The following is a 20,961-nucleotide window of genomic DNA, read 5'->3' as shown; positions in this document are numbered from 1 at the left end:
GGCCTGACTCTAATTGGTTAAATTTTCAAGACATACCGAATGCCGGGTGGTACGGATAGTTACACCGGTTCTCATCCAAAATAAATGTTCCTGGCACAAACACCAGGGAGACTCCAAGTGCTCAGTCAGACCGGCGCTAAATCGGGTAATATCTAGCGCTCATAAATAAGCTACGGTTTATGAATAAAGAAAAAGGATGTAACGCGCCACTTTCAGGAATCTTGATAAGACGCTTACGTCTCTATTAGCGGGGAATGTGAAGGTACTGAGCCTTACTTTGGTTTCATCTGAAAGATTTCTGGCTTGGATTCTGGAATTTCCTTAACAGCTTTTCTTTACCGCCAATAACGCATTGATCGAAGTATTATAATTATTATATTATTATTATATAATATTATATCTTTCGTAATATTATATATTTGGCCTGCATAATAGTCGCTTCAATAAATGCCACTCTCATTTTCTTTCCTTTCTATACGCGCCTGCGCGAGTCACTGAATAAAATAGTCACGTGTTTGTGTTAGTTTTATTTGTTGATAGCGTGCACTCATTTTTTCTTCCAGTTGGCGCGTGTTAAATTGAACGAGCCCTTCTGTATTGGAAACTAAGCAGCGTGATTTAAAATATCACGTTTTTACAAGCATGTCCTGGATCTCTGTATTACTACTTCTAGGCAAATCACTGAACAGGTTTTATTTAAGCGTCTATTACACAATTAAAGGGACTATATTAATTGATCTATAAAAATAACTAGCGTTAGTTACCCAAGCTTCTGTTAAGTCAGGTGTCAGAATAGTGAAATTAGGTAATCCACCTAACGCAATGATCGTAGTAATATAATATCTTTCACTTGCATAATTAAACAATTAGAGGGACTATATTCTACATAAAAATTGAGCTATAAAAATAACTAGCGTTAGTTACCCAAGCTTCTGTTACTTCAGGTGTCAGAATAGTGAAACTAAGTCATCCACCACAAATGTAAATAATAAATAATAATAATCAGCTAGCGACTTTTAAGTTTTTAATGGAAAACCCCTTTAATCATTGGAGGAGAGAACTTGCAAACTCAACGCGGAAGGATCGTGACGAGTTTTCACCCAGTGCCATAAGCTAAGATCGAACATGGTTCTTCTTGCTGCGAGGCGAAAGGGCTAATCACTTTGCCACTAAACTAAAAAGTAAGTCGAACTTTAAACTACCTTTAAGTTTTTTCATAATTAAGCTTTTTTAAATCGAACTGCGTCATTGAATTGAGAAAATATTTAAATATAATGAACCTCAAATTTATCATCTATAATTAAAGGTTTCATCAAAATGCATATGTGTTAGCATTTTAGCAACTCTAGGAGAACATGAGTAGTATGTAAATTCGCTTTGTCAATACGTGGGAAACGAGTAAATTCAAACGCCGTTGACTTAATTTAAATACAATTTAAAATTCACAATTTTACCGACAAATTTGAACCCCACTCGCTATAAACAAAACGGTTCGTTTCACTAGTCGTACCTTATTAGGCTCAATTGCGGAAACGAATAAATTATAATTTTTCTTAATTTTTATTCCCAAAAACTGTACAACACTTCAAAGTGAGAGACGCGTCAAAAATGACTAACACCACCCCAAAATTATGCAATTTATCAAAGTATACACGTTAAAACTTCTACCCTTTCAGAGGGTCTTAGCGAATACCAACTTGCCTACTTAGAATAATTTCATTCCTGAAAGCGTTAAAAACTCAAAAGAGAAAAAAAAATCGTCCAGCATTCACATTTCACCCCCACAAACCGCGAAATTCCTTAATTACCAAAAGTAGACACTCTCGAATTAGTCGCACCAACTTTGTCCCCTTTTCAGGAAAAAGAACTGTACAACAGTAGCCGTCTCATCTGTTTTTTAGTTCGTTCGTTCTAGCGGCAAAAACACAAGTACTCTTTCGAGTAGAAAAAGCAAAAAGTACCGTTATGCCGAACTGCGAATTCACAATGGTACTTGGTTTAAACATTTAACTAAGCCGGAGGAGCCAAATGTAACCTTAACTACGCTGCCTGGTGACCTCGAATGGCGGGAACAAGGCCAAGAGCGAACCGAAAGGCGTTGGGCCGAGACACGTGCGAAAGCGAGGTAGTTAAAAACTTCTCGGTTAATTAAAGAAAAGAGCAGGAGTGGGAAAAAGATAGAAGACGCATTAGGGGGGCTTGTTTTGGCCCCTACGACAAAACTAATTACACCATGATGGAGCGAACCTTGCACTCCCTCCCACGTTGCCTGCATAGACACTATATACCGCGACTGTAGGCCAACTGCGTCTTATTTGTTACCGCGCAGCTCGACTATTTGTGGTGAGAATACTCGATAGTGAAGTCCTGTTTTACCTAAGCAGTTTTATACGGAAGAAACGAATGAAATGGTAACTACGTCGACATCGCTGTATTTTGTTATTGTTAATAACAAAAGAGTGGTCTAACTTATCCATTTTGATGGCGGAGTGGCTAGCACTTTCGCCTCGCAGCGAGAGAAGCCGGGTTCGATTCCAGCTTGTGGCACTGGGTAGAAACTCGGAACCACTCCTTGTGCTGAGTTTGCAAGTTCTCTCCTCCACTGATTGAAGGGGGTTCCCCCTTTCCGTAAAAACTTGTAGGTGTTCACTGTAATAGTAAAGCAGGACTAGATACCACCCTCCTACGCATTGTAACCCAGCCACACGAATTAATGGCTTTAAAACTAGCTTGATGACTTAGGACGAAGGTGGTACCAAGTGTATTAACCTAGCTGATGATTATTATTATTAAATTTATTTACATTTACCGTCAATACCTATAGAAATTCTGTAGATCTTTAATATCTAACGAAAAATAACGAAAATTTATATAGGATCTATAGGAATTGTTCTATAACAGTATAGAAAACTTTAGACTTTCTATAGAATTCATTAAAATCAAGTAAAAAAATCTATAGAACATTTTTGCAAGTGGTACCATATTACCTTTATTATTTTTATTTTAAAATTCAGTTTTAATAATAGTTAGGCTAGTCTAGCTGTTACGTTTAAGTAATTATTAGGTGAAACCTTATTTTATTTCCTATAGTGATTACTTTACTAAATTACTAAAAAAAGGTAGTGTGGAAGAATCTTTGGGTGAAATAAGATAATGTATGGATTTTAATATATGAGTTGAACCTAATTATCTATGCAATATATATTTATTAGTCGTGCCAAATTAAAAAAAAGATAGAGTGTGAAAGCTCATCTGCCTATGGCTAGCTTGTTTGGTCCAAGAATCTTTGTGTGAAGTGAGAGAATGGGCGGTAGAGAAGAGGAGAGAATGGAAAACAATTTCCGGTAGGCTTTATAGATGCTATACAGTGCAAGGAGAGGGGCTTTTTTTTGTCTCGGTGGTCTAATTTTGGGATCAGGCAGAGGGAGAAGAATTTAAGATAGGATATTCTATTGTGAAATTCGAGCTTCTTTCCTCTGAGTCTACGGAATACAGCTGTTACGCGAGTACAAGTAAGAACTTTGAAAGAAATGTCATTTGAAATGAGATTTTAATGATCGAAACGCGTAATTTTTTGCTGCCTCCGAATCTGGGACATTCTAACTACATCGCTTGTTAAAATTTGCCAGAGGGGCAAATTTAATTGAGATTAGCAAAGGACTGTGTAAGGTATTAGAAAAGACGAAAATATCCACAGCAGCGTTAATGTCTCCGAGTGAGAAAAAGCGTTTCACCTAAAAATACCATTCTTCGGGGTCTGTAACCTTCGCAGTTGACTCGACATTGCTAAGGTCACGCTTACAAGAGGACTACATTTTTTCCACGCTAACTTCACCCTCACCCCTGGTAAAGACAGAAACTTCGGGTGACCTTTGGACTCTTTAACAAGAAAATAAAAGATCCCTGATAGTGGGTACCCTGGGTCAATTTCTCGTCCATTTCTGGTTGAAGAACCAGGGGCGTAGACTTGTTACCACCAATTGTGGTTCGCTTCGTTGACTCCGGGCTGTAACCTTTCCGTCTATTGCAGGGGAGAGAGAGCGAGTGAAAGCGACCTAACGGGAAAGAGCCGATGCCGCCAACCTTAAAACTTTTATTCGGAATCGCCGCTGCAACCTTACGGACACGAGAAAGGAATTTGAGGGAACTCAACAATGCCAGAGTCTATTTTATCGAATCCAGAGTTATATGCCCATCGAAACAAGATTGGCACGCCAATACGGAGTTACACGTAGCCAAATTACCAAGACAAAACTGTCTAGCACTGTTAGAAAGTTTCTTATCACTTAGGGATAATTAATATTTGGTGCCTTGGTTGTCATATATATATATAACACCCTTCTGAATATTGTCATTTTATATATATATATATATATATATATATATATATATATATATATATATATATATATATATATATATATATATGGCATAATGGCAGACTGCGTGATGGATTGTAATACACGATAACACCCTTCTGAATATTGTCATTTTCTTTAGGTATATGCCGGAATCCATACCTCTGCTTGGAATGTTTACCCTGCCGTATCGCGTATGGTAAGATCACTCTGACGGCTTTGGCCCCACCTACGATAAAAAAATCCCCTCTGCGCGCGCTCCCCTCTCACGTTGTTGTTTGTTAAGTTAACAACATAGTGACGTCAAAAAAAAACATCAGCCACATCGAGACGAAAATCTGCCGCGATAAGCATTCCGAGTAGAAGTATGGATTCCTTGCATAAGTAAATTAATTCTTAATTTTATAAACAATTAGACGCCTGTACTTAAATTTGATTACAATTTTGTCGAAATTCAATCAGTAACAGACACATCGTCGTCTAGGATAAATGTATAATTTCCACACGAATGCTTAGAAGTGGCAGTTAAAAGGTAAAAAAGAAAAAGGACCTTATTTTGTCATTAAGGGATATAAATTGTGGTCAAAGAGACCTAATGCAAGACCACGCGTTCCTCGCGCAACATTAGGTTCCTCTATTTCCAACCTGACCATTTCGGTAGCCCTGCTTCGATGCTGCTACTCTATACCAGTGCCGAGAGTAAAGAAACCGACATTTTTTTCTTCAAATGTACTGTTAGTTTCCCAAGATAGAATCCAAAACCATCTAGTATCGATTTGCAAAAATTGCTCTATTTAATGTTATTTTAATGGTTGGCCTCATCAAATTTTGCAATTACTTCTGCAAATATTTAATTTAAGTATTTTTGTAAAACGTTGATTTCAGTGTAAGAAAAACAAAATATTTTAAACCTAGTATAGAGCTAAATTGAAGTGCATTTACTATAAATCTATGACTGATGTGACAAGATTTCTAAAACGACACTTTCATTGTCATGCAGTATGCCTCCAGCAATATAGTATAAAGATATTCATGGAATGGTTTTTAACCATTTAATAAGGTAACCGTGGGCCAGATTGATATCTTATTTCCGATTAGGGAAAGGATGGAAAAAGTATTTTTGAATGGAATTTATCTCTTGTTACAATACTTTGAATCGGTAATGGGAATGATATGGAATGGACGGGAATGGAAATGGAAGGGTATGGGCTGGATTGGGCGTGAATGGGAATAGGCGGGATTGGGTGGGAATGGGAATGGTAGGGAAGAGGCTGAATTGGGTGGGAATGGGAATGGTAGGGAAGGGGCTGAATTGGGTGGGAATGGGAATGGTAGAGAAGGGGCTGAATTGGGTGGGAATGGGAATGGTAGGGAAGGGGCTGAATTGGGTGGGAATGGGAATGGTAGGGAAGGAGCTGAATTGGGTGGGAATGGGAATGGTAGGGAAGGGGCTGAATTTGGTGGGAATGTGAATGGTAGGGAAGGGGTTGAATTGGGTGGGAATGGGAATGGTAGGGAAGGGGCTGAATTGGGTGGGAATGGGAATGGTAGGGAATAGGCGGGATTGTCTGCGAATTGGAGTGGTAGGAATGGGTGGGATTGGCTGCGAATGGGAATGGGCGGGATTGGGTGTGAATGGGAATGGGGGATTAAATGGGAATTGGAATGGTAGGGAATGAGTGGGAATAGTAGAGAAGGGTAGGGAATAGGTAGCAAAGAGAATGGTATGGAATGGACGGAAATTAGAAAATTTGTGAAGTAGAATGGGAATGGTTGAAAGACAAGCAATCGAGTGGAAATGAAATGGGAACGGCTGAGAATGGAAACGTTTCTACTTTTATTTCATCTCGACCTCAACTTAATACGTCTATCCCATTGCAAAATACCCTTGATCCACTAGAAATCAAATTAACAGGATATTAAAAGCTTGCATGTACACGGTTGGTCTAGCCTACGATAGTAGAAGGAATTACGGATTATTTCTAACTACGTTTTCTTACTATATAGGTAATATATTAGATTTTGTACATTTTGGTAATTTTAAATTTAACGCAGTATCTCAGAAAAATAAGATAACTTATGTCAAAGAATACGGAGTTTCTTCCTTCAGTTCGTGGCGTCTAATTTATGGCTGAAAAAGAATCAGAACTTCAAGATTCCACACACCAAAAATCGGCCACAGTCAGCGCAATCCTTTATCTTAAAATCCGACGATATCTTCGGACCGAACCGGGAGAAAAAAGGTCGAAATTGAGGAACAGAAACCCACAGACAAAAGCGGGTGTGAGTGTAATTAAAGTTGACGTTAGTCTGCGGTGGCTCCTTCGCTTCGGCGCCTATCACCTCCGGGGGACGTCCCCCCCCGCGACATCGGAGAAAATGGGGGGTTTTGGAACGTTTTCAAAGTTGCCACGGCTTTAAAAGAGCCACGGTTCCTTTCCCGCTTCGATGCGGACATTTGGTTTGTAGTAGCCTTCGGGTATCGTCGCGGCGATGGAGCCGAGGCTTAGATCCACTTTTAATTAAACGTCAGAGCCACCTGACCCGCCGAAGGCACCCGGGATTCCGTCACTCTTCCGCCTCGGTCCACGCTTTAAAAATTTCGGTCCAGCCTCGCTGAGGTCATAGGCTAAGGATCTCATATTTATTTTTTAAATTCTTATTTCTTATTTTAAGGCGGGGGCGACTTTCGTTTTAAAGTTTAGATTTTCCCTTCCGCACGGTAGGAATTCGGAATATTTTACCGTTGCCCGATTCTAGAGCGTTTTTGGGTGCTCTGGTAAGAAACCAACGGTCTATAATTAATCGTATTAATACGTGGTTAAAGATAAACGTAACGGGGAATTTAAAGGAAATGTCTGTATTTTTATTGCCAGTGAACAAAACCTTCCAAAGATTAAAATATTTGTCTTCTCCGAATTGGAGAAAGTATATTTCTCGTCTGTTTTTATTGTTTGGAATTTCGTTAAAATAGCATTCCATATCCAGCGAAGAGCTGAATTTCATTTTATACGCGAATGTTTTAGCCTCAGGAAGAATTCGAAGGTTTTGGGAACAGATTGCATCAAGGAAAGCTACGGAATATTTGGTTGGTGATACAGGAATACATTTTATTTAAGTTTTCGTAACATTTCTGTTGATAATTTAATTGGTTATCACCACTCTTCTACTGTCATCTGGAATAATGGTAACTGACTTCATTCACAGAAATATCGGAATCAATATTAAGCAGCATGAATGTATTCGGGTTAATAGAATGTATGAAGCTGTAGAGTTGTTCAAAATGCATTTTGAGTTAGAAAAAGTATTTTGCATTTTACATTTTGCATTTTGAGTTTCTAGGAAACTATTTTGCACTTTACATTTTGCATTTTATGGGTTCGATGTCTGAGCCTAATTAATTAGGTATTAATTATTAATAATAACAAACTAACTGTGCATTTGTAAAGACATTTTGCATTTTTAAAAACCTTTTCAAAATGCATTTTTTTTATTTGAGTTGCCAAAACCATTTGACATTTTGCATTTAGAAAAACAAATTTTCAAAATGTATTTTATATTTTTCATTTTACATTTTGCATTTTTGATTTTGAGTTATAGAGAAAATATTTTGCATTTTGCATTTAAAAAAAAGCATTTTCGACAACCCTCTGAAGCTGCAACAATAACGTTAATATTTCTGTGTAACAATACTAGTGGTTAGCAGTGGCAGGGCTGTCAAAATCTACCACACAGTTCAAAGTGTCCGTGGCATGTAGCGCTGGGGTTCATAAAAAGAATAATCCAATTTTCGTTTTTGATTAAATGAAAAAATAAATAAATTGACCTCTGACTTGGAAGTGATTTGCCCTTTCTTATTGTTGTAACTTGATTACTTAAATAGAACGAAAACATTTTAAATTTTAAATTAAGTGTTTTGGTTCATAATAAAAAGTTTGCAAAGCTTAAAACATTTTGGGAAGGTTTTCAAGTTAAAATAATTGCGAGAGTTCCGAACTTTCTACTCTGAAAAGATAATGTTTTCGAACGGGGTAAAAAAATCTATGTTTTAAAATATTCATAACACCGAAAATTCCAAGAAACGAAATCTCCTAAACTTTGATCATTTCCGAATAAGTTTCCGCTTTCGATGTTTAAATATTTTAGGAACACTACCAAAAGTATCCGAAAAAGAAGTGCCCTCGTCGAAGGAAAAAACAGTATAAAAAATGTATTTAAAGTAGAAAATTCTACGAGGACCGAGAGATTCTTCTCCCATTGTGTATAAAGTCGAATGTATACCGGAGGGTTTGATACTTTGGTAGAGAAAAAAAGCGATCGAGCCAAAGAAAACAGAAGTTTTCTTTATATGATTTATGAAGCGAAGAATAGGCATGGTCGTCTTCAATAGAAACCTCAAAAATGGCCAAACTCGTAAAAATAAAAAAGAATTTCTTTTTCCGAATCTTTCGAAGTGCCACAATTGAACTCGTACTAACACTACAATTCGGTTAAAGGTAGCGAAAGGGTAAAGTCAATATTATGTAATATTGGCTAAGCTTGGTATCCCGAGTCGCGTTAATCTGGAACTATTCTTCGAGTATGGAAGAGTTCTCTTACAAAAACCCAAGGATCACTCGCCATTTCTTTCTTTCTAGAGACAGTAGGTATCTTTCGAAACGGTCTCTTTTTCTTTCTGGACATTTTTTCCAGAGCAATATAGCGTTTCGTGTCAGATCAAGCAGTTTGGAAGGTTAGCAGAGGCCAAATGGCTCACCAGGAAACGTTTCCCCGGAGACCTCGCTTAGCGAGTTTTCTTTCGCGATTTTATTTCTAAGAAACAAATATTGAGTTTTACGATTCCAAAGTTTTGGGACTTTCTCTGTTGATATTTGTGGTTATACGGGTTATTTAAGTTCTATTTTTTTAAATTTTAAAGAGTGCTTCAGAGATGGGAAATACATAATGAAGAATTTTATCATATATGATAAATTTTGTATGATATATAATATACAATATATATTTTTTTTTATAATATACAGTATATAAATTTTATAATAATATACGATATATAAATTTTATAATAATATGCAATATACAATTGTTATAATAATTAACAATATATAATTTTTTTATTAATATACGATATATAATTTTATAATAATACACGATATATAATTTTTATAAAAATATACAATATATAATTTTTTTAATAATATCCAACATATAATTTTTGTAAAAATATACAATATATAATTTTTATAATAATATACAATATATAATTTTTATAATAATATACAATATATAATTTTTATAATAATATACAATATATAATTTTTATAATAATATACAATATATAATTCTTTTAATAATATACAATATATAATTTTTTAATTAATATACGATATATAAATTTTATAATAATATGCAATATACAATTGTTATAATAATTAACAATATATATTTTTTTAATTAATATATACGATATATAATTTTATAATAATACACGATATATAATTTTTGTAAAAATATACAATATAATTTTTATAATAATATACAATATATAATTTTTATAATAATATACAATATATAATTCTTTTAATAATATACAATATATAATTTTTTAATTAATATATGATATATAAATTTAATAATAATATGCAATATACAATTGTTATAATAATTAACAATATATAATTTTATAATAATATACAAAATATATTTTTTAAATCATATACAATATATTTTTTAAATCATATACAATATATTAAAAATATACAAAATATAACATAATATAATATATATAATATGATATATTATACATAATATATTAAATTTTATCACAATAGATTTAAAGTAAACCGTTTTTGAAGCAAAACTAGTTCGGGTTGAAATCTGTCATTTCGTCGGTAAAATATGGTTAATCAATAGGTAAATAACCTTTCACTGTGTAATTTTAACATTTTTTTCACTGATGTAATATGCTGGGTACATTTAGAGCCGTGATTTTAATGGCCTGGAAGAATACTTATCTCGCAACATATATCTTATGAACTTATGATAATATGTATCCTACCCATCTAGGTCACAAAAGTGAAACCTTATTATTCCAATCGTAGCGAATTTTCCTGCCAAGCTGGAAAAGGATAATCCGCATTACGTCAGATAATGTACGGCGGGTATTGTTACAACAACGTAAAATGTCAAGGTTACGCTGCGTAGGAATATTTACTTATTTATGAACTACATTTTCATGGCGCGAGAGTTTAGAAAGTTACGTATTTTACCTGGTACTATTTTCCCTCTCTAACCGTATATTGAAAAACAACTTAAGCACGTTGCCAGAGCGTAACATTAGCAGTATATGGAAATTGATACTTATCTGGAAGATAAATACATATTATACACTTCCAATAACAGTTATTTTCTTGTTCGTGACTAATTTTAAAATAGAGAAGGTTCCATTTTGGCTAATTCCCAATCATCACTTTGTTTAAAGAATTATGGTTTCACGTCCAAATATAGGCTGAGAAACCAAAATAAATGATGAAAAAGTCAAGAGTCGCCATGAAAGCAAAGTGAGAAAAAATAGTTGAAGAGATAGAAAGATTCGGTAGAAAAATAGGTTTAGGTAGTACAAGAAACGAGTAAGAGGATACAAACACAACATTCAGCTCGCGGGGTCGTAAAAGCAGACTCTCTAAAGTACTTGTCAAGTTCTGTCTTCGCGGAAAGGGACCGTTCTCTTTTACAAACGAAACGACAACGATCTCCTCTCGATTCGACGAAACAAAGTGTGTCATTCATTATTCGAGGAAAGAGAAGCGCTGTCCTACCCAGTTCGCCTTTCAAAGATTTCGCAGACAGAATCTGCGTATCGTAGTATACTGCGAAAAGACCAGGCTAATTAATTTAAATGATGAAAATTAAACCCTCAAGTCAACCCTTAAGAAAACTTACAAAACTTTATTGCAAAGCTATATCCAAATTCGGACATATCCAAATGCTACTTTGATCAAAAATTACAATCCAAAATGGGTCATATTTCAATAGAGGATCTGATTTTTTTTGTCATGGTGGAGTAATAAGTAATAATATCTATTTGATAATTTATTTTTTATAATTACGCAGGAATTAATATAATTAGAAGTTTCATTTAAATCAAGGAATACCTCTGCGTATTGTTCCATACCAGAGTGACTGAGAAAAATCATATCACCTCGGGTAGGAATCGAACCTACGACCTTTGGGTTACCGTCCCAACGCCACTACCATTGGAATACCGAGGCCACGAACAATTAGGCCTCGGACATCCAATTTAAGAATGACTCGATCTGGTTCACATTATTGACGGGATACATTTAACCCGTTGTTGACGACGCCGTAGCATGATTTCGTCAACTGATTTATAACAGGACCTTGATAGCCTGTAGTCATACATTGAGAATTTATTTTTTATAATTACGCAGGAATTAATATAATATCTATTTGTTACGGATAACTCATGAGACTGTTGTACTATTTTACAAAAAAATTTAATAAATCTTAAAAACTTTAAAATATATACAATTACAACGTGATGGGTACAGCATCAACGTTGGGACACAACGTTTCGGATTTTACAAAATCCTTTGTTAAGTGTCAAGGTCATATTTCACCGAATTATAACGTATGAAATTCAATTTTATTCTTATTTGATTCAAATTATTTGATCCAAACAGAATTGGATTCAAACTCGATGTGTCGTGATTCCTGTTGCAGCCAAATTTGGAAATTGGAAAAAGTTATTTACTTATATTAATCTTTCACTTACACACTTTGTTATGGAAGATTCCACTGGATTCATTTTGTACTATAGCATATTGGATTCTAAGATGAAATGTAATAATACAAATACAATCACTTTAATATCGTTGGATTGAAAGATTTTATAACCCATATTTCGCCCACATTGAACAAAAATAATTTGTTACAAAATGCATCAGAAATGTCACAACAAATATAACTACGCGTTGTATTACGCGCAGAATCATTGCGAGCAGCACTCAGGAAAAGAACACAATCTTTGGAACAACAACCTTAAACTCGCGTAAACAGAAGAAAACGAGAATAATATCAATTCGGGAAAAAAGGGATTTAGAATCACTCTCTGACTCAATATAGTTCTCAAATCCGTAGATCAGGTTCCCAACGAAACAATCTAAAAAAGACAACGCAGATTTAGGGTCTAACGTCTTTCTTATAGGCCAAAGAAAGATTGCTCCAACGCGCGAATCGAAGCTCCTGAGGATTGGCCACTACGGCTCGCAGGTAGGCGGGAAAACTTCGACACAAGCCAGACAACAAGGCCAGAACTGAGAGGCTAACTACGGCCAGAACCACTGGTGAGGATATTGTTCTCTTGAAAGCGGGGATTTGGTAAAATCTACGGCGAGCCAATTCCAGCTAGGCTTCGTCACGCGGCCCTAGTAATCCCCTAATGCATTTGGACCTCGTATACCTTCGGCGAAGCAAGCGCAGTCCCTAACACACCGAGAAGATGTTTTCTATTGGGTTTTGTCCCGGATACACGGTGGAAAAAATGAAGATAACTGTTGTGAAACAACTGTTTCATAAATCCCCCAGTGAGGAAACGCAGTGGCTTACGATGGAACCCGAGAGGAACTGACGAAAAAAATTAAAATTATTTTTCTATGTATAATATATTATTTGTATTTTGAATGCGTCAGAGTATCTGATTACGATATAAAAATAGATTTTATCATATACAAAAATTTACTAAATGGGAAATATTTTTTTGAAATTTAGTAAAAAGATGAGAAATTACCACAAAATATGCCTTACTCGTATTCTAAGAAAATTGAAAACGAAAGGATTTTGCCCTTGCTTTTCCATTTTTAGGGAAATAAAGACCGAGGGAACTAGGGAAATAAGAGTAAAATGAGAAAAGTTTCAAGTTTCTTCGTAGAAGTATGTAAATGAAGCAAAAAGTTTTAAAAAAATGCGTAATCGGTTAAAAAGGCAAAAACAAGAAAAAGCGATAAAATGATGGAAAATAAGAAACATTTATAACACTTTTCTATATTATATTTCTTCTCTTAGAGTCAAATAAAATTGTTTTAAATTACGCATTGATTTAGCAAATTTTGATTTTGAAAATTCTGGAGTATCTCAATATTTATAGGGTGGCTTTGAATGTACAAAAAATACTCTTTATCAGTTAAAAACGTAAAATACAAATACCTTTATGATACTAAAAGTAAAAATAATTGTCCATAAATATAATCAACTGATTTTAAATCACCCTCTATGTAAAATAATTGTCCATAAATATAATCAACTGATTTTAAATCGCCCTCTATGTAAAATAATTGTCCATAAATATAATCAACTGATTTTAAATCGCCCTCTATGTAAAATAATTGTCCATAAATATAATCAACTGATTTTAAATCGCCCTATATGAAAAATAATTGTCCATAAATATAATCAACTAATTTTAAATCGCCCTATAGGAAAAATAATTGTCCTTAATATAATCAACTGATTTTAAATCGCCCTCTATGTAAAATAATTTTCCATAAATATAATCAACTGATTTTAAATCGCCCTATATGAAAAATAATTGTCCTTAATATAATCAACTAATTTTAAATCACCCTCTATGTAAAATAATTGTCCATAAATATAATCAACTAATTTTAAATCGCCCTCTATTTAAAATAATTGTCCATAAATATAATCAACTGATTTTAAATCACCCTCTATGTAAAATAATTGTCCATAAATATAATCAACTAATTTTAAATCGCCCTCTATTTAAAATAATTGTCCATAAATATAATCAACTGATTTTAAATCGCCCTCTATGTAAAATAATTGTCCATAAATATAATCAACTGATTTTAAATCGCCCTATAGGAAAAATAATTGTCCATAAATATAATCAACTGATTTTAAATCGCCCTCTATGTAAAATAATTGTCCATAAATATAATCAACTGATTTTAAATCGCCCTATAGGAAAAATAATTGTCCTTAATATAATCAACTGATTTTAAATCGCCCTCTATGTAAAATAATTTTCCATAAATATAATCAACTGATTTTAAATCGCCCTATATGAAAAATAATTGTCCTTAATATAATCAACTAATTTTAAATCACCCTCTATGTAAAATAATTTGTTACTCCAGCTAAATATTAAAATTTTCCGAAATATTTCAGACAGACGCAAAGACCGCCACAACAAGTCTTTCCAGGAGATGTTCGAAATAAAGAATCTCGATCTGCGTCTAAACATCATCTCTCCTGAGCGTTAGCATTTTCATCCAAAGAGAGAGAGAGAGAGAGAGTGCCGGGGAATGTTTCATCTTTTAATTCGCGGTGCCGAGATTGTCGTGGGAACGACGTGCCTCTAAAGGCCGCATCGAGACGCGCCCCGGGCTCATTTTAATAATTGAAAAAGATGGCTTCATTTGCATATGAGCGGCCCACATTTATATTTGGCCAAGCACGAACCTCCTACACTTCCCGCAAAAGAAGGGATAATGTAAAGTACCCAAGGTGACCGTGCTCGCCTCTTTTAGTCTCTATTACGTTCTTTCGAGGCAAACCTTTCCAAAGATAGCTCGTGTCCAACTCCGTAGATTTTTAAAAAATCTAGTACTACCGGTATATTAAATGCTTCGCGTTTGTCAGAAAGTTGTATTTTTTGTAGATGGTAACCTAGAACCTAATGTTACTTAGGGAACTAGCGCTCCGGGCCTTTGGGTGAAGGGTCCGATTTGAAAGTGGCGCGATTCTAGGGCGTCAAGTTTCAGCCAAATGGAAAAGAAATTGCGGAGAGTGTTGGTGTTAAAATGAAATGGAAGAGGTCATATATTTGCTTTTCGCGTCTTCGCGAAACGAACACCTCCGAGCGGCAAAATGAAAAGAGCTGAAATATTACCCGACTATAACTTACCTACTGCAATAACCTACTTTTTAAAAGGTTCTCGTTTATTTTTCTCATCGCCGAACTAGCTAATATATACGGTCTACTCTTTGCCATTTCTTATTACGGAAAAGACTTTTAGTGCAATTGTAAAAATGAACTTTACCGTATGTCTGAAGAAAGTAAAAGTTGAATTGTTGGAGCTTTATAATTTATTGGGCGAAAGTTAAAGATACAACGATAAAAAAATATTATTTCCAAAGCCATGCTATTTTTGCTTTGACAACCATTTCGAATAAACCTTACACGACAAAAATGTAACAAGAAAAAAAAAGTGAAATTCAGAAAGTTCCAAAAACCAAATTGAAGATAACGTCAATTACCATGGAAACAAATTTTATCCATTTGGAAAGTGAATCAAAAAGGGAAGCATCTTCTGTTTTAACTCAATCCGAGGGCGTAAAAGTCGAAGTACTAGGAAAATTGGGGGAAAACCCGGCTCGCTTTCTCACTAAAAGCGTAAATAACGGAGGGAAGGCTTTAAGCGCCATATGTTCGGAGCGGGAAGAATAGAAACAATTTTTTCGGCCCATCCCAACTTGATCTATACTTTTAAGAATTCGTAGGAGGGAAGAACAGCGAGAAGAAGAGGAGTGAGAGAGATAATGTAAGCCTGGATTCTTCTTAGAAGATCCGCGGCTGCCTTCGGACTGCTATGTAATGAGTATTAATGATAGCTGAGCTCTGACAGATATTGTACTGTCGCTCCCTGCTTCCCAGCTTTAGCACTAAGTACGAGTCATTATTGCCGTCCTGTTTCCCCAAACCGCCGCCACGCTTTCAAATGGCGGCGCTTCCCACGTAACAAAAGCCTTCACTGCACACGTACTTTCTCCCCTCAATCTAAGAATTTTCAAGTTCTTACGTAATTTAAGAGGCGCGTTCCAACTAGGTACCAAGTATTTCTAAAGCTCGAGATAAATTGTTTGTATTACTCACTGCGTTGCTGTAATTTGGTCAGACTGTATTGATTTTATGAGAATAGTTCTGATATTAGAAAGTAAACTTTTGGAAACTCAATCAGAACAAAGTACCTAAACGTTTATAGACATAATAGCAGGAACCAATATCGTTTTTTTTGTTCATTTAGTTAATTTTTATAAATATTTTATATCTACAGATCTATTAGTACGTTTGACCAAGAACAGCACCCTGTTTGAAAATCTACACCTTTCCTCTTGTATTTACCAAGCTGAAGTGGGCTTTAGCCCCCGCCATTTCTGAGAGGGGTCACATATTTATATTAAAAGGGCCACATATTCATAATTAAGAAGCCACATATTTTAATTTATGAATTTTCATTATCTCTAGAAATTTGTTTTATTGCGAAAAAACGTTTTTCTGGAAAAAATCTTTCAAAATCAATTTGTTTACTCAAAAAGGTAGTAGACCATAAACAAATAGATTCGGGAGGAAGGTAGCGGAAATTGAGAGAAAGTTGAAAAGAAAGGGGCTTATGGGAATTTAGGGAAATTTCCCAGGCATGCACGTGTCCCCTCCAGGTCAGAAAACGCGACGAGAGCCGCAACAATAAACGAAATTGCTCTTCTCGCTTCCTGGAAAATTTTGGGTTTATTCGATTTCACCACTTTTGCGAAATATGGTCAATCCAAGGTTCCCGCTAAGGGCCACAAAATTCTTAGGGGCCACAAAATAATTAGCCCACCTGTGAAAAAACCTTAGTGCCACTACTGTCTTCTGGTACTACCACAGGCTATCTCTTCGAGTAGGCGGAAAATATCTTCCTTGAATCATGAAAACTGAGGTTATAGTTACGGCTACCCATTATCTAGTAACGCGAATATATTCTTGGTAACATTATTTTAACATAATAACCATAAATATGACACTTAATATTGTTTCAATTCTCGCCAAGTTACAACTGAGTAACGTGTTATCGTAATTGCTAGTAGTATATTTCGCCTTAGCCATATATAGACACTAGAGGGCTCTGTGCTAAGAACAAAACCTAGATTGCGCTATAGCTCTGAAAATCAGATCGGTGATTATAATAATAAATAAGTCTATAAGTTTGTTCTATAAGTTTGATAGTATCTCAGTGACGTCATCACAAGAAGAAAATCTTCCCTAGCGAGGCGCTGTCAAAGGCTACGCGTGACGCGTCAGCAAGCGGACGCAAAACGGTGACGAAGCCCGTCATGCAGTCTGTCTTGTGAATAGCTCTCAGTAAAACTTTTGAATTTGAAGAATAGGAAGTGTCACACTTATGTAACATTATTATACACTTATGTAAATAATAAAAATAATAATAAGTTAGGATAATACCCAAGACACCCAAGCCATCGAGCAACTTTTGAACGCCTTTAAACTGCAGGTAGTCGGATTACTTAAGGTCCTACTCGAGCAAATCTAAAGCGATATATTCAAATGTAGAAACGTAGATTTCAGTTCGAACAAGTCCTAATAAATGAAATTATTTCGGTGAGATCTTAAGTCCTTAAAACAGAATAGGTAACGAGAAGGGGATTGAAGCAACCGGAGGTGGCTCGAACCGAGCACGCCAGACATTATCGCGGGAGGAATGAAAATGAGCAAAACTGAAGGGAAGGGAACGCTAGTAATAGAAATTCAAGAAGCCCTATAATATTCGGAGTTGGTCTCCGACATGTCTGCATTCGGTTCTTGGAAGAGGCTCTTCATCCCCTGTAAGATAAACCTCTCCTTGGTACTCCCCAACTTCATAGATTACAATATGAAAGATCAGAATGCGAATTCATGCCGCATGCCGCCCGGAATCTTTCATTAAAGTGGGAAGTCCTAGCAAAATCTTCGCCAAAGAATGAAGTCCGCGAAGAGCGTTCGACTGGCTGGTACCACGAGCGGGGAACCTAAGCAACTGGCGCGTGCCAGGAATGTTGCCCTTGGGGGAAGGTCGAAATCACGTGATGCAAATCAACTGGTGACGGTGAATGCATTATGATCCGAGAGTAATTTTCATTATGGGAAATCAGCATAGCTCTTTCGCAAATGAAGACGAGTTGCCGCGTGGAAACTAACGCCCTTCTAGCCAACTTAGCATATCTAGAACTTCCTATTCAATACCGCAACGTATATGACAATTTCCAGTACTTAATTTATGGATCTAACATACTCGACACTTATCCTAGCCAAAAATATCTGGAAATGTTAAGCGTAAAGCAAAACTATTTTCCAATTGAGACCTATTAATTAATCTATTTGGTCCGAGATTCGCGTCTTTATGCCTGCTCGAAGACCTATTGGTACGAGCAAGTTTTTAAATTTCTTCAAATTTGTTTAGGGTTTAGCTTTATTATCCTTTTTTTTCATTATGGACTTTTCTACTTATTCGCATATTTTATCACTATTTGCAATGCAGTCCATAGGTGGTTTCTTTTAATTTGGCTGGTTCAAGCCAAGTTGTTTCTTTAAAAGAAAACTTGGTGTTTTGATCCAATGTCATCGCAGCATAATTTACCATAATGGATAAATCGTGGTAACAGACGTTGGTTTTAAGAAACCAATTTGAAATAAATATATATTTAGTTTTCTCATTTCAATAACTCAAATTAAAGTTTTAGTTAGTGTAGAATGGGTATATACAGTTAAACAGAACACACAGAAATGACAATTGATTTCAATTAATTTAAATCCGTACTTGAAATTAAAAAATCTTCAACCAAAACATAGTAGGTTGCGTTTAAAATATTTTTCAAATATTGTTTTGATAATTATTAGTAATTATATGAATAAACTTTGGTGATATACCCAATATCACGGGTGTCTAAATTTCTAATTTAAAATATCCTCATGATGTGCTTGTTCGTGCTTAAAACATCGGTCATAACATTATTCTACACGAGGCAAAACAAGTACGAGATCCTTTTTGATAAATAATAACGTGATCACTATATGAGCGTCTTACCGTCTTGGCCAACATAGACTCGTTTCCGTGGCAACGAAAATAGACCGCAAAAACAGCCTACGAATTTTGAAGGTCGTGATCACCATTTTCAAGGACGAAATCGCCTTGAAAATTTTAGTAGACGATATTAATATACTTTGGAGATACACATTTTGAAGGTCAAGATCACCATTTTGAAGGTCATGTTGTCTATTTTCGAGGTTGATATCAATATTTCGAAGATCATGATCAGTATATTCAAGATAAAAATCTTCTTATTTATATAGAAATTTTTTATTAGATTTTAGTATATTTTTAAAATCATTTCGAAGGTCGAGATAATCATTTTGTTGGTTAAAATCGCCATTTACTAAAGTAAATTACAAAAACAACAAACACAGCGATTGCAAAGTAAATATAAACAACTGGTACTAACCGTTCGATTCCCGCAAATAAGAAGTTGTCTGTTCAAGACGCAACTCTGAAACTGAAACGACCAGTTTGTTTGTGCACTCTCGTAGGGCAACTCTGCAAAGAAAAACAAGAAAACACGTCATATAGCAAACGCTTATCTAATAAAGAGTGAGAAAATACATATCCCAGCAAGTACCACGGTGTAACAAGTATAGTGATTACAAATGACTAGTGTTATCAGCTCCGAGCCAAACGGCCAATCCATCATCGAAAAAGTGTCAACCTTTCGCCCAGTTAAAGCAACAGCCACCAAAGAGCGAAAAAAAGTATTTTTCGAGTTAGCCACGCTGCAATATAGAGAATGGTGTTCTCTTATCAGACGCCATAAAAAACTGCCTGCCGTAATATAAACAGTTTCCGCAATGGCACTCGCCTATCCTAAGAATCTTCTTTCATACGATCCGTGCGCAAACGGCCACCAAAAAATTTCACTTTTGGGAAAGATTCATTTCCAGGGAAAATATCTTTTCGATTACTATTTTAAAGGAATGCTCTTTTCTACACTAAATTTATGCTAGGTGAATAACCTTTTCTTTTCTATTTCGAACTAAAAAATTAATTTTTTTAGGAAATAATTAAAAAAATCAGAAAAATAATAGTAATAATAATAATTTCAATAGTTTAAACGAATAGCTTATTCCGTAAATTTTTGGAACTAAAACATTTGTGATATCGAAAACCGGTTTATCGTATGACAATACGTTCTGCGAAGATTAGTAATTAAAGTCTTTAACCGTAGAAATTTAATATAATATAAAATATTTAAATATCAAATATGTGATATTTAAATATCAAGTATTTAATATTTAAAACTAAAACTTTAAAACCTATTAATACCATGGTAGATAAATTTATAATAAAATATTTAAAAGAAGGAACTCATGGAATTTAATAAAACTTTTTATTACTGTGGCTTTTTATAAATTTAATATTTAAATGTCTAATATTTAATATTAAAACAATCAAATATTTCGTATTTAAATATCAAATATTTAATATTAAAACAATCAAATATTTCGTATTTAAATATCAAATATTTCATATCTAAATATCAAGTGTTTATATTTAAATATCAAATATTTCATATCTAATTATCAAATATTTTATATTTAAATATCAAATATTTCATATCTAAATATCAAATAATTTATATTTAAATATCAAATATTTCAATATTAACGAAATAGGATAGTATTTAAATTCTAGTAAATTTTGTAAGCAACCGTTTTTTACCGTACAATTCCAGTTAATTATTTTAGACTATCACGGAT

At 34.6% G+C, this 20,961-nt stretch overlaps 1 protein-coding gene across 1 annotated transcript in view; it reads right to left on the bottom strand.

The window, feature by feature from the left end:
• Ddr (discoidin domain-containing receptor 2) overlaps nt 1-19,898 on the bottom strand; it is a 221,474-nt gene extending 201,576 nt beyond the window's left edge. Inside the window, exons 1-2 of the mRNA XM_090174440.1 lie at nt 19,853-19,898; nt 19,653-19,744 (exon numbers count right to left, since the gene is read on the bottom strand). The gene's annotated coding sequence lies outside the window, so the exon portion shown is untranslated. The remainder of the gene's footprint in view (nt 1-19,652; nt 19,745-19,852) is intronic.
• Between the last annotated feature and the right edge of the window lie 1,063 nt (nt 19,899-20,961).

Source organism: Leiobunum rupestre, chromosome 5, assembly GCF_980474605.1.
Source record: "Leiobunum rupestre chromosome 5, qqLeiRupe1.1.hap1, whole genome shotgun sequence".
NCBI lineage: Eukaryota > Metazoa > Arthropoda > Arachnida > Opiliones > Sclerosomatidae > Leiobunum > Leiobunum rupestre.
This window is presented reverse-complemented; position numbering and strand designations above follow the sequence as displayed.